Consider the following 11,871-nt stretch of genomic DNA (forward strand, 5'->3'; position numbering starts at 1 on the left):
TGGGGTTTAATCCCCGTCTACACCAAAAACCAATTGGTGTCTTGGTCTAATGATAAAAGAGTTATTATTAGAAACAGACGCCATAGGTTAAAACTATCTAAAAAAAAAAAAACAAGTAGTTCCCATGGTTTTTAGCATATTTACAAAAGTGCCAATAAGTAATGTTATTTTAAAATTGAAAACTGGTAAGAGTAGGTTTTTAAATTCAGTGTTTAAACACCGCAATATGAGAAATGTAACTCAAACATTTCAGTAAAAAACACCCTTACCAAACGCTTTTTTTTTATTAGGCCCACAATTCAGTGTTTAAATACTAAAAACTGTTAGGAAACCAAAAGTTGGGCATCCTTATTGGCCTAGAAACATATCCAAAAGAAAGAACTTGAAATGAGGAAGCCAAATCATGTAACATTGTCTCTAAGCTGATGGAAATTTTAAGTGTGTTTGTATAGGTTCATGGAAAACGGTGTTTTAAATTTAAAATTAGTGTTTGTAAAAAAAAAAAGAATTATAAGGAGTTGTAGTTGTAAAACAGAGTCTTGGATTTTAAAAATGTTCTTTTAAGCTCTCAAAACGCCTAACCAAACGGACCCTTCAAGAGATGATGTTTCTATTGATTGTAGCACAGTGGCGTTCTAGGATTATTATTTAGGGTGATCAATACGAAACATAAATTATACAAAATTTAAAACAAAAGAGAACTTGAATATATTGACATCACAACAAAAAAACAAAAACAAAAACTGAAATACATAAAGTTTTTACATTTGCTTTCTATGATGTTTTATATTTTGCATTATCAATCTTACAAGCTACATCTCTCTGGGATTATTGTTCCTTCTAAGCTATTGTTTCTCATGGAGATTTGAACCAGCGAAGATGGAAAAACCCATGGGATTTTGCTAGAGATGGCATTGCTGCTAGCATCTAAAAAGGAAAACTTTTTCAAAGAACCCAATTCAGGAAACTTGTATGTGATCTTGTTTGATTGGAGTTCGAGTCTTTTTAAGCCCACAAGGTTGTTGAAATTTGCTGGAATTTCTCCCTCCAGCTTGTTGTTAACGAGGTAAAGCTCCTCAGGCTCAGTGAGTGAGCTAATCAAGGTAGGTATTTTGTCGAAGAACAAGTTCATTGAGAGACCGAGTCACCACAGATGAGTCAGGTTAGGGAGTGAGTCAGGAAATGGATTAGAGAAGAAGTTGTTGGAGCGGTCAAGGGTGTCTAAGCAAGGGATGTTCCAAGAAATGTGATAGGCTAAGAATGTATTGGTCCCTTGTGATGAATTAACCAATTAATTTAGCCAAGTGAATTAATTAAGTTAATTAACATGCAAAGCGCGTGGTAGCACAAACAAATCACCAAATAACTAAATGCAGCGGAAATTAAATTGACATGGTGATTTCTTTACAAATGGGGAAAACCTACACGACAAAAACCTCACCAGGTAATTTTAAAGTCACCATTCCCAAGAATCCACTATTATCAAAACAAACGGTTACAAGTAAGGGAATCACAGTAACTTATAGCAACCTACAGTTGAACCTTTACCTCAATACCCAATTGGACTCGTTCTGTAGTGACAATCTCTCCTTTTAATGCGCGGATTCCAGTACGAGACTTAATTACCAACTACAGAAGAATGTTGGCTGTAAAGTTCTTTAGTTCATCACACGATGAAGATCGCGAAGCTCCTTGGTCACAAAACCCTACGGTGCACAAATACAGCAGCTTCTTCAAGAGAAAGATGAATTTGGGAAAAGTTTTGTCTCTGTTCACAATTTGCATAAGCAAGACTTTGCTTCACACTTGTGCAACTTGTATAACCTTTGATGGCCCTTAAAATAATCCTTATATATGTTTAGGGTTGTGAGAAAAGAAAGCCTAAACAAATACTCATGGATTGGATGTAAAACAACTTTGAGAAACTGAGTCTCATAAACCTCGATAGATAGCCATCTATCGAGCTAGCTGTCGAGCCACGGGCTTCAACAACTTTTAAACCTCGATAGATGCTAGCTGTCGAGTTTTAAATTACAGCACTTTCTTACTTGATTCTTGGACAGACTTGCATGGCTTTAACACTTGAATTTGAAACCTTGGTCCTTGAATTATTAAACAAATCCTAGATCTATACAATTACAAGTAAAGTGCATTTTGTCAAAAGATTAGCCAATTACATAAAATAGTGACATATGTTCCTAACATTGAATCACATATGTCCTAACAAAATGGAAGAGAGTGAACCGTTGTAACCTGCCTGGTCATGACTGATTTCGGTGACTCAGCTCATTTATGAGACATTGAGTTCGAAACGAAACCCACACATGAACCAGTTGCTGAAGAGGTTGTTGCATGGGTCAACATTGAAGTCCCAGGAGTTAGTGTCTATTTGGGAGTCTTGAAACTGGATCTCGCGACTAGCAAGTCGCTAGAATGGCACACGTGTAAAGCATGCAGGGGGAGCTGAAGGGTCACACTATTTGTTGCACTACAGGACAAAACTTCTAGTCTGGCCAGGCAGTTAGTTCATGACTCAAACTCGCAACTCGTTCCAGTCGCGAGCACGAGTTGCCAGAATGCCCTGTTTGGTTGTAATTGACTCTTCGCAAGCCTCATACACCCTACTATAAATACCCTTATACCCATGAAATGCAGAGAGCTTCCAAAGAGAATTTTGGATGGGAAACCTTAGAGAAAAACAAGATTGACTCATCCACATTCTTCGTCTTTTGATTCTCCAAATTCCTCAACTCTCACCCTCTCCATTGATATATCCTTGAGAGGTACATTAGCCAAATCCTTATCTCATCATACCCATATCTGTGAGAAGCTATTTTGGTGCTAGGGAAGTAGTTCAGAAGGGGCCAATTCAATTTGGTTGATGCAATGGGCTATTGTGGGATCTGCTAAGATAGGGAAGACAAGGTTCGGCGTAACCCTGTTGGAGCAAGAAGCTTAGAGGGCTTAGGTGCATTGAGTGGATTAGGCTTAGAGGGTCTTCTACTATTCATATATCCCAACTTCATTCTCTAGTGGATTATTGACCGCTTGGAGGGCGGCGGAGAGGTTTTACGCCGAGTACTTCGGTTTCCTCTTCGATAAAACATCGTCGTGTTATATTTGTGTTTGCATCATTCTTCCCTTTCTCTTTACCTTTTAATTACTACTGTGATTGTGATTAATTATGGTTTAGAGTGTGTTACATGTTGGGTTTAGCTTATATTCATATTCCGCACATATACTGTTTGATTATAAGGTTGTATTGGTAATTTGTAAATTGGGAGTCTAAATGTTCATTGGTGTTTTCTACACTATTTGAACATTCAGGAGCGAAGGTTCAACTGTAGGTTGATATTTCGGGATAGGCCAAGGTAGCTGGTAAGATTCCTTATACTTGTAGCCACTTGATTGTTGATTAGTGGATTCTTGGGAGTAATGACCTTAAAATCACCTGCTAGGGTTTTTGCCTTGTGAGGTTTTCCCCATTTATCAACAAATCACCATGTCTAATTTATTTTCCGTTGCACTTAGTATTTTTGGTGATTTATTGGTGCATTCATAATTTGCATACAATTCAACCTAATTAATCAACTTAGGTAATTGAATTAATTAACGGGATCAAGCTATCTTAACCCAACAAGTGGTATCAGAGCATGCACACACTTTGCTGTGTGATCTATTGACTCCTGTTGTTATGGATCGCAGGCAATCCCTAATTGTTCCTCCTTTATTTGATGGTAGTAACTATGCATATTGGAAAGTATGCATGAGAGCGTTTTTACTATCTTTAGATAAGAAAGTATGGCTTGCAGTTGACGTAGGTTGGACGTAGCCTGAAAAGCCACCAGCCATCTGGGATGATGCAAAGATCAAAGCTGCAAATTTTAACAGTAAAGCACTGAATGTTCTGTTTAGTGCTATGACCAATGAAGAATTGAAGAAGATCTCTTCCACTGACAATACGAAAGAAGCATGGACTATTCTTCAAAAAGATCTCTTTCTGTAGACTTCGCATCACATATGACAGAATCTTTATAGATTGCTATCGAGACACAACCACATGTGATAAGCTCATCTTTCCATCAACTATCACGCACATTCTCACTCACTTGCACGTCACCATTCCTTTTTCTCCCCTCTTCTATGTCATAGGTGCCATGAGCAAGAAGTCTATTCGGAGGAGTGCAGCGCAGCTTGCTGTGAAGCAGCCTTGTGTGGAGCCTTGAAATGTAGCCCCTACAAACCTTGCAGCCCCTTCCTCTCAATCCTCTTCCTCATTTAGGGCACCTGTCTCCCTTGTGGAAGTCATGGAGCAACTTCATCATATGCATGCTGATTTTGGTAGTCATCTTGACCATCTATCCAATGAGATGTGTCAAATGAACATCAAAATCGGTCGCATCACTTGCCCGCTAGTCTCGCCATGGTGGTTTCGCACCCTCAACTTCACCTGAGCATGTTGAGGAGTCCTCTTCTTTGGATGGTGGAGATGATGATGGTGATGATGCTTTTGGCTCTGAGTATGATGATGAGATGACGAACTCTCAGTGATACACCTTTTGTCACTTGTGACAAAAATGGGAAGTAGTTTTATAGATGAGAGTAGTCTTGTTGTTAGGGGGAGAGCTCGCATAGGATATACTAGATAGTGGGATAGTGTTTTGGGGGATGTAGTAAGGTTTTGGTGTCTTTCTTTTCTCATTACATGTACCATGGTCTTGAGACCACTTTTGTTACATTCATTGTATTCTTTGATATATATATATATATATATATGAGTTGATGTATGTTTTCTTTACCTTTGTCTCACATGTGTTGTTTCTTATTGTGTACAACTTGTCTATGTTTCACACTTGATCTTGTTTAATCATTTCAGATAAGACAGGTTGCAAGTTTATCAAGACATGATCTCTCTTTTTGCAAAGTTTTCAAGAGTTCGTTGTAGGGCTAGACATATGTACTTTTGTAAATTATGGGATAGTTGTGTTAGACTTCTCTCATAATAGCTTTTTGTGGTTTTATCATGGATTTCCAAAGAGGGAGATTGTTAGAGTCATATTTTATTGTAATTGGCTAATTCTATGACAAAATGCACTTTACTTGTAATTGGGTAGATCTAAGATGGGTTTAGTACTTCAAGAAACATGTTGTTCAAGTCAAGTATTAAAGACATGAAGATTGATCCAAGAATCAAGTGAAGAAAAGCTATTCACTAAGTCACGACAGATAGCTCGATAGAAGCCTGCTATCAAGACTTAATGTGAAGCTCGATAAATAGCTCGACAGCAGCTCGATCTATCGAGAACTACGATTTTAGAATTTCCAAATCTGAAATTCGGCCCAATCTTGTGCGGTTGTTTAGGGTTTCTTTTCTGATAACCCTAGACATATTTAAGGTTTATTTTAAGAGTTGTCACACACGAATATAAAGACCAAGATACTTATTTTCTCTGTGTGAAGCTATTGCATTTGTGCGCCATAGGATTTTGTAACCAAGTGCTTCCCGATCTTCATTATTGACGAAGTGAAGAACTTTGCAGTCAACAACATCTTTTCAAATTGCTGGAGTTTGTCACGCACTAGGATCCATGCAAAGGGTTAGTCACAAATTGGAGGTTTGTGCTTCAAAGGGAAAGAAGGCTACTACAAGATCAAGTCCAATTGGGTATTGGAGCGATGGTTCAACTGTAGGTTGGTATTTCGGGATAGGCTACGGTAGTTGGTAAAATTCCTTATACTTGTAACCGCTTGATTGTTAATTAGTGGATTCTTGGGAGTGGTGACCTTAAAATCACCTGGTGGGGTTTTTGCCTTGCGAGGTTTTTTCCCATTTGTTAACAAATCACTGTGTCTAATTTATTTTCCGCTGCACTTAGTATTTTTGGTGATTTGTTGGTGCTTTCACGATTTGCATAAAATTGAACCTAATTAATCAACTTGGGTAATTGAATTAATTAACCGGGGTCAAACTATCTTAACCCAACAAATGAAACTTATGAATAGTAGCAAAAATAAGTTGAATACTTAAAAAATCTGGCTTTTAAGCAATCCTAAACACACAATTAATGCATGAGCCTGGACTCACTAAGTTAGGGTCCAACCCATTCTTCAGCTCCTTCAAAACCTCTATATCACCCTATAATGTTTTTGATTCTGCTGTAAAAGAATATTGGTAGGCGAAAGGTGAAGAAAGGGGAATTTTTAGGTAATAATTGTGCAATAATTGTTTAATGATTCAGTTGAGCAATTATTGCGGTCAATGGTAAGCTTCAAAAAAATGGGCTCCAGTTAGGGATGACCAAACCCGTTGGGTAATGGGTATCCGACCCTACCCAACCCAAAAGTTTTCGCCGATATTATTTATTTAGTTTTTAACGAGTATAACATAATCAGGTTGGATTTTATCCAAACAAAAAAAAAAAAAAAAAAAAAAAAACCACACAAAAACAAAACAAAATAACACATAACAAATCTGAAGCTGGAGAATACATAATCAGATAGAGGAAGTCATGGACAACACATACTAGTATACTACTGGACTACATGCTATGCAATTATTAAAAAAAATATGTATTATAATAGCACTTCCTATTTTGTATAGAGGAAGTCATATACCATTTATTAAGAATATATATAATTAATAACAACTTCCTATTAATCAAGAATACATACCCTCTAAATGTGTCATTAATTTTTAGAAATCAAGAAAAATCTGAAATTCATAGATTTCTAAATTTGTTCGTATAAAGATCTTTCCTTGAAATTCAAAATTTATAGATTTCTAATTTTGTTTGGCCAAAGATCTCTCCTATATATACATGTATGCAGAAGAACATCAACAGTAAGAGTGCAAAAGTAAACACACACACACACACAGTAAAAAGAAAAAAGAAAAAAAAAAAAAAAGAGCTTAGCAATTGTATACACAAAGATATAAGAGATGGAGAAATATTCCTTTAAGTTGGCTTTTATAATTGCCCTCTTATTTCTTGGCTCCTGTATGAATCTCATCCTACATTTTTACTTAATTTTTTTTCTCTTATATGTATATAGTACTATATGACCTTATTGTTCTTGCAAATAATTATAAACTTTGAAATAATTCAGTATTTTAAATAGGTTTGGTACCTCTAGTATGATATAAATTTTTGTAAAAATTAAGAAATATATACTTCTATTCATCGCAAAAAATGAATGGTAATTTTAATGTTTTATATATATATATGCAAAATTATTCAGTATTCAAGTTTGTGTCATAGGATAAAAAATTTTAATTCATTCACTCAAGTAAAATTTAGATTCCCTCTTACTCACATTATTCTACATTTAAATAAACAATTTTGTATACAATTATTTAATCTTTACTCATTTAAGAGAGTAAATAAACATTAGTGTTTCTAACAATGATTTGAAAAATGCATAATATTTTGATTACAAAAAATTAACATTAGTTATCATTCACATAAGTGATCAATTTTTTGGATTTTATTTATTCATTTTTTTTTTATGTACAACGATACCTTGTTTTATATATATATATAACTAGTATAGTGCCACCATTTTATAATTTTAATGATTTTAAATGTTTCCTAGTTAAATAAAATTTATATAATGCAATCATTAACAAATACAATAATTGCAGGTTCTAAGTTGGATGTTGAAGGACTTAAACAAGTTAAATGCAATACTGTTAAAGAGTGCAGTGATCCACGATATTGTTATTGCCACCAGGTTTTGAAGTTGTGTTTCTGTGATCCCCCCGCTAAACAAGAATTTGTAGATAAAGTCTTCAATAATCACTTGGAAGGACAAAATGAAAACTTGTTGCATTAACTTCAACCCTTTAAGTTGTATTTCGGAATAAATTGTAATTCTCAGGATATCCTATTATACAAGAAAAATAAATCAAGGATCCTGTTAATAAATGTAATAAGGCACAATTAAAGTTTAGTAAATCTTCAATTATTCAAAAAGCTAAAAAATTAGCATTAAACTCTATATATTTGCACATTTTCTTCCATACTCTTTTACTTTAAATCATTGACATAATATGATGAAATTTGTTGATTTATACGATATAAGTTTTTATCTATACTAGGATCATGCATGTTCTAGAGAACGATCAAACTAATTTCCCTAACAACCCGTCACCCCTCCAAAATGGTAGATATATAAAATTAAATCATCAATTTCAAGTATCGTTTTTCAAAATAACGAGAAAACTATAGTTTAAAAAGTGTTGTTAAAACACGTGTTTAAAGTATTCATAATGCAAAAAAGGTGTTTGGTACCCTGTTTCAAATAACATATTTTAAAATATAGAAAAGGATAATTATGTTTGGTATGTGTTTGCTTTTTAAAAAAAATCTTACAAGCACAGTAAAAGCATATTTATTTTATTGGAAGAGAGAGAAACTCCCTCGTTACCAATGCACACCCTTTCCTTCTCTCTTTTCTTTTCTCCTCTATTGCTCCATCTTTCTTTTCTTTTCTTTTTTGTGTCCTCAAAACCCATTGCTCGACCCTCTCTCTCTCTCGATGATTCTAGAAATAAAACCCAAGTGAAATTTCAAAGGTGAGAAATTTCATGGGTTGTGTTTTCACTATTGACATGGCATTTTCTTATTGATTTTTCAAATAATATCTCTTCACTGATATAGGAAAAGAAACCATGTGAAATTTCAAAACGAGCTGTGAGATGTGGAACTTTTTCATGGGTTCTGATTGAGTGGAAAATATCCTTACTTGTTCAGTTTGTTCTTTTGTTCTACTTGTTGACATGCCCTTTCCTCTTAAATTTTTTTAAATAAAAAGATCTTCACTAATACAAGAAGAAAAAATCGTTAGAATTTTATAGAAGAGCTATGAGATGTGGAAATTTTCTTGGATTCTGTTTGTTTAGATCGATGGAAGAAATCATTGACTTGAGACGTTAAGGGAAGCAAGTGTGAATTGAAGGAGATAGTGAGAGAAAAGAGTGCTAGAGACGTGACAGAGAGAGAAGACTGTTCAAGTGTTTTCTAATCAAGTGGGACCTGTGGGTTCCAGTTAGCTCAACTGGTAAAGTCTCTGATGGTTGAATAAGAAATCTGGGGTTCAATCCCCGCCGACACCAAAAACCAATTGGTGTCTTGGTCTGATGATAAAAGAGCTATTATTAGAAACGAACGCCATAGGTTAAGACTATCTAAAAAAAAAATCAAGTAGTTCCCTTGGTTTTTAACATATTTACAAAAGTGCCAATAAGTAATGTGATTTGAAAATTGAAAACTAGTAAGAGTAGTTTTTTTAATTCAGTGTTTAAACACCCTAATATGAGAAGTGTAACACAAACATTTCAGTAAAAAACACCCTTACCAAATGCTTTTTTTTTAGGCCTACAGTTCAGTGTTTAAATACTAAAAACTATTAGGAAACCAAAAGTTGGGCCTCCTTATTGACCTAGAAACATATCCAAAAGAAAGAACTTGAAATGAAGAAGCCAAATCATGTAACATTGTCTCTAAGCTGCTGGAAATTTCAAGTGTGTTTGTATAAGTTCATGGAAAACGGTGTTTTAAATTTAAAATTAGTGTTTGTAAAAAAAAAAAAAAGAATTATGAGGACTTTTGGTTGTAAAACAGAGTTTTGGATTTTAAAAATGTTCATTTAAGCTCCCAAAACGCCTAACCAAACGGACCCTTCGAAAGGTGATGTTTCTATTGATTGTAGCACAGTGGCATTCTAGGATTATTATTTAGGGTGATCAATAAGAAACATAAATTATACAAAATTTAAAACAAAAGAGAACTTGAATATATTGACATCACAACAAAAAAACAAAAACAAAAATTGAAATACATAAATTCTTTACATTTGCTTTCTATGATGTTTTATATTTTGCATTATCAATCCTATAAGCTACATCTCTTTTAGTGTACATGGCCAAACAATCATTCATCCATTGATCTCCCATTTGATTGATTTATTTCAAATTTGTTAAGATTTGAATGAGTTCTTTTTTTTTTTAAAAAAAATTAAGATTAACAAATTTCTACTTTTGTTGTTAGGCTTTTTAATTTTTATTTTCCAAATTTTAGATTAAATTAGTTTATTATTATGTTTTTTTTTTCATTATTAAAAAGGCCAAGATATTGTTCAGAGGATCATATTCAAACTTGTGGCTGTCAAAAACTCAATAAAAGAAACACAGCTTGAAATCAAGTATGGCTTGCAGTTGACGTAGGTTGGACGTAGCCTGAAGAGCCACCAGCCATTTGGGATGATGCAAAGATCAAAGCTGCAAGTTTTAAAAGTAAAGCTCTGAATGTTTTGTTTAGTGCTATGACCAATGAAGAATTCAAGTAGATCTCTTCCACTGACAATACGAAAGAAGCATGGACTATTCTTCAAAAACATCTCTTTCTATAGACTTTCCATCACATATGATAGAATCTATTATAGATTGCTATCGAAACACTACCACATGTGATAAGCTCATCTTTCCTTCAACTATCACGCACATTCTCACTCATTTGCACGTCACCATTCCTTTTTCTCCTCTCTTCTATGTCATTGGTGCCATGAGCAAGGAGTCTATTCGAAGGAGTGCAGCGCAGCTTGCTGTGAAACGGCCTTGTGTGGAGCCTTGAGATGTAGCCCCTACAAACCCTGCAGCCCTTTCCTCTCAATCCTCTTCATCATTTGCCCCTTCTTCCTCATTTAGGGCACCTGTCTCCCTTGTGGAAGTCATGGAGCAACTTCAGCATATGCATGCTGATTTTGGTAGTCATCTTGACCATCTATCCGATGAGATGTGTCAAATGAACATGAAAATCGGTCACATCGCTTGACTGCTAGTCTCGCCGTGGTGGTTTTGCACCCTCATCTTCACCTGAGCATGTTGAGGAGTCCTCTTCTTTGGACGGTGGAGATGATGATGGTGATGATGCTTCTGGCTCTGAGTATGATGATGAGATGACGAACTCTCAGTTATACACCCTTTGTCACTTATGACAAAAAGGGGGAGTAGTTTTATAGATGAGAGTAGTCTTGTTGCTAGGGGGAGAGCTCGCATAGGATATACTAGATAGTGGGATAGTGTTTTGAGGGATGTAGTGAGGTTTTGGTGTCTTTCTTTTCTCATTACATGTACCATGGTGTTGTGACGACTTTTGTTACATACATTGTATTCTTTGATATATCTATATAAATATATATCAATATAATTACCCATTTGGTAATTGCCCCCTATTCCCAACAAAAGAGACTTAGTTAACAGACTTAGCAAAGCAGTGGTTTTCAGTAAGTTTGACATGAAGAGTGGTTTTTGGCAGATACAAATTAAAGAGTCTGATAGGTACAAGACAGCTTTCACCACACCCTTTGGCCATTACGAATGGAATGTAATGACCTTTGGTCTTAAGAATGCACCTTCTGAATTCCAAAACATCATGAATGAGATTTTCAATCCATTCTCCAGTCATATCAATGTGTACATTGATGATGTACTTATTTTCTCAGAATCCCTGAACCAACATTGGAAGCATCTTAGAACATTCTTCCAAACCATCAAACATAATGGTCTTGTTGTTTCAGCTCCAAAGATCAAACTTTTCCAAACCAGTGTCCGATTCTTAGGCTTTGATATAAGACATGGTGTCATCAAACCCATAGATAGAGCCATTCAGTTTGCAGAAAAGTTTCCAGATGAGATCCCAGAAAAGACCCAACTTCAAAGGTTCCTAGGATCCCTCAATTACATTTCTGATTTCTATCAAAATCTTAGGCAACAATGCAAGCCTCTTTTTGATAGACTTTGAACCAATCATCCTCCTTGGACACCCACTCATACATTGGTTGTTCAACAAATCGAAAAATATGTCAAAACAC

The 11,871-nt window shown here is 35.1% G+C and overlaps 1 pseudogene; it reads right to left on the reverse strand.

Moving 5' to 3' along the window:
* Positions 1–805: 805 nt before the first annotated feature.
* LOC126696159 (receptor-like protein 35) lies at positions 806–10,701 on the reverse strand (annotated as a pseudogene).
* Between the last annotated feature and the right edge of the window lie 1,170 nt (positions 10,702–11,871).

Source organism: Quercus robur, chromosome 8 (genome assembly GCF_932294415.1).
Source record: "Quercus robur chromosome 8, dhQueRobu3.1, whole genome shotgun sequence".
Taxonomy (NCBI): domain Eukaryota; kingdom Viridiplantae; phylum Streptophyta; class Magnoliopsida; order Fagales; family Fagaceae; genus Quercus; species Quercus robur.